We start from the raw sequence: 4,229 nt of genomic DNA on the forward strand, positions 1-4,229 counted from the left end.
TCTATCTATCTATCTATCTATCTATCTATCTATCTATCTATCTATCTACTCATCTATTCATCTATCCATCCATCCATCCATCCATCCACCCAAAATTTTAGTAGGTGATGATATCACTTTTTTTTCTTTTTTTTAATGTTTTTATTTTGTTGTTGTGTTAGAGTAAGAGCTGGTGAAGATTCTCAGTCATCCAGGACATGATGAATTCAAAAAGTGTTCAATACAAAAACAATTGGACTTCAACTGGTCTTCTGTTACAAATAAAGTCCTGTTGTTTTTGTATTGGACACTTTTTTTTAAGTTAGAGTAAGAGGCATTTTGTAGCTCAATGTCTCCCACTGAATCAGTCTAATGACTGTATAATATTGGCATAGTGGATCAGAGACAAGACAAATACCATACAATGTCCTTCAAGTTCCTACAACCTTTGTCCTTAGTTTATTTCAAGAGTTCCTCCTCAGATGCTGACATTGAATAGACTATGGGGAGGAATGTAGAAGTTGTTGCACTGTATGGGAAACATGCACTCAGGAGGGAAGGAGGGTGTTGTGGAGTTGACAAGTTACACGATACAGCCCTTATGTACCCGGTAATACTGCACTACATATGACTTACATCACTCTGTAGGTCATACCATTACAATGTCCATGATACCACTCTATCATTCTGTTGTTTTTAAGCTTTTTGAAAAAAAATAAAAAATAAATAAATAAATAAAACATATCTACAAGATACATCCCCCTTTAAAAAGCCATATATCCCACCTCTATTATGTATGACAGTGTCTGCATGTATGTATATTTCTATATGATGTATATAAATCAAGCTACCCCTTTTTAAATAATATTTTATGTTGTAGCAACCTGACACATTTACTTTACTTTCAGTTTCACAACTCAGAAATCTTCCAACAGGAAGTTCTTTCACCCATTTATATACCAGATATAACCTCTGACACATGATGTCAAGTATATAATCGATAACAGAGACTTGGATATAAACGACAACCATGAAAAACAACTCATTTTCACACATAACCATAAACAGTCCACACATCATAGCCACAAGGCTACCTAGCAACATTTGCTTTGCTTCACACCCATCAATACAATATTATATGCTCAAGTTGGAAAGAACAGTTACCATATACATGGAATCACATATGTGAAATATTTTTTCTTCTCAGATTCAGAATACTTTCTTTTGTCATTTCCCATTACAGCACAATAAAATTAAAAGTTGTTGCAATGAGAAACATACTGGATTATTATTATTATTTTTTTTGGCTTCTTTATGTTCCTCTATTTCTCCATCCCAGTGTTCTTATGTTGGCTGTTCCCTTTTCAGGGATTGCCAAAGTAAGCCATCCTCCTCCAGTTCCCTGCCATAAACAAGAAATATGATTTATAAATTGAGTTTTATTGTCTGGACATCTTTCAGTAGTACAACAGGCACAGGCTCTAGCTCCCACATCACCCAGAAAATAATAAAAAGCAGGGTAAAGGAAAAGTAAGGATGGATGGATGGATGGAGCATCTGTAGTGATGGTTCATTTGGGCATGTTGGGCACTATCATACTCTTTCCCAAGGAAGGCTTGCCCAAATTTGATCAGGCCTCTGTGTGCCATCTGGTTAGTTAGGGTTATACTAGCTATAATGTTTCACTGATGATGATGATTATTATTATTATTATTATTATTATTATTATTATTATTATTTGGCAGTCTGTGATTTACAGAGAACAAATGAGGCATAAATATATTTATGTTAAATAGATCATACAACTGTGTAAAAGTAATTGACTTACAGTTTTTATCAAGGTAATTCACAATATTTTTTTGCAAGGGAAGTGCTGTTTTTCTTTTTGCTATTGTTGTTAACATAAATTCATTTTAGATGGCACTGTTCTTTTAATTAAACACCACATGACCCTTAAATTTCTTCAGTGGCATTATTTACATGGCAATGCAGCTGTTTGTCGTGTTGCAGTAAAGTTAGGGTTTGGGGGTTGGGGTTAAATACAAAAGTATTTTGTTGAACAAGACATAATATTACAGTTTATAAATCAGCATTGAGTCTTACCTGCATCTCTTCCTTGTCTTTTTGTTTAGGACATGGGTCCTACTAGCATGCCCTCAGTGCCCCTCATGGTGGGATGTGGGGTCTCCTGCACTGCTCTCCTCATCCTGCTGTTAATCTACGCTGCCTTCTGGAGGTGAAAACACACACTGTACATAAACAATAGCTGGTGCCATACAATTATTTGTACTTAAACATCTTCTCTGTACACAATGGCAATTTTATAGTCATGGTTATGCAAAAAAAAAAAAAAAAAGAAAAAAAAAAAGAAATGCTAATTTATGTTCTGCTGCCTCAAAACTGCAATGAGGCCTAATAAGGAATAAACTGGTTCGGCTTTAGCTGGGTGTTTTAACGATTAGTGCTCTTTTTCATCCATGATTTTATATTCAAATTTTTACACATGACAAAACTAAGTTAATGACCGCAATGGAAAAAAAAAAAAAAAGGTCCCTTTAAAGCTTCTCTATCAGTCAAGAATGCCTATCTCATTTTAGACCTAAATGTAAATATGTGTTATTGTTGTCGTTCCTTGCTTGCAGGTATATCCGCTCTGAGAGATCAATCATCTTGGTGAACTTTTGTCTCTCCATCTTGGCCTCCAATTTACTGATTTTGGTTGGACAATCTCAAACTCTCAGCAAGGTACATATACTAAAAATGTTGTCCACATACCCAAACTGGTGAAATGTTGTGTCCAGCAATGCTCCCTGTGGTCCATACAAGCTTCTTTTAAAGCCATTTGGAGCACATATGTAAGAACTCACGGGGTGGATCTGCAGACAAGGTTAATACAGTGGAGGTTTCAAAGCAGCAGGTTGACATTTTGGCAAGCAGTGCTCTGAGCTGTCTGACAAAGCAAGGCTTCACAGTGCAGTGGTCATTATTGATTAAACTGAAGTACACTGTAAAGTCAGTGAAAGCAAAAACGAAACAATGTACCCTCTATCAAGCCACTTTTTTTTTTTTTTTTTTTTTTTTTTTTACCATTCCCAAGTTTGATTTGTAGATTCCACTTTCTGTGCTTACTACAAACACTTACTAGCACTTGTTCAACAATCCTTCCTCTTGATAACTATATTTTCTGTTCACTGCAGGGTCTGTGTACAGTGACTGCTGCCTTCTTGCATTTCTTCTTCTTGGCGTCCTTCTGTTGGGTGCTGACGGAGGCGTGGCAGTCCTACCTGGCTGTTATTGGCAAAACCAGGTCACGAATCATCCGCAAGCGTTTCCTGTGCCTCGGTTGGGGTAAGCACTTGGGCACATTGGGTTTCACTCTCACTGTGGCCCCTGATTTATGGTGCAGTTTTACATTTAAAGAGATATTTTGAAGCAGTGTTCTTAAGAGACGTTACGAAGAATTGACATATTTCCCGTTGCAGATAGCACTTTGAACACCCTCATTTTAAAGAAACAGAGTTAAAGTTTACATGTCTCACTTGAAAATGAGTCCTTGTGTTCATTGAGACTAACATGTATAAATAAAGGTTGACTGGATGAAAAGTTTAATAGGCCGTAATGAACTACGGTAACATGCCATCTGTACGCAGACAAAAGTGAGGTGGATAGCTTCCATCTTAGCACTTCGATCTTCAAAAAATCAAAGTGGAGTAGCACAACAACATTTTTAGACTTTATTGTTTCCTAAATATGAACTCTTATTTTAAGTTGCACAAAGCTGCCCAAGCCTTTATCTATAAACGTATAGAATAAAACCTTCTCTCCTCTATGATTACAGTTTTCAAACAGAATAAAACAGCAAGTACAGCATTACTTTTTTTTTTTTAATTTCTTTTGTTGTCCAGTGAGAAGCCTATCATGTCTTCTATTGGTAGCAGTTTGTGTGTTCTCCAAACCAAGATCTAGGAAAGATCAGATACATGCACACACATACACACATGCATACGCACACACACATGCATGCAAACGCACACATGCGCACACATATGCACACGCAGACACACTGCTATGAGCTTAAACTAAAGTTGCCTCAAAATTATACCCAGTTCAAAGAAAATGCAGTATAGCTTGCCTATTGCTTTTGTTTTTGTCCATTGTATTGTTATTGTAGCCTTAAAAAATAAAACACACAGCACAGGGTCGTCTAGCAAAAACATGTGCTCAAATATATATATACAGCTGTATATATG

The sequence above is a fragment of the Nematolebias whitei genome, chromosome 19 (assembly GCF_014905685.2).
Source record: "Nematolebias whitei isolate Nwh7 chromosome 19, NemWhi1, whole genome shotgun sequence".
Taxonomy (NCBI): Eukaryota; Metazoa; Chordata; class Actinopteri; order Cyprinodontiformes; family Rivulidae; genus Nematolebias; species Nematolebias whitei.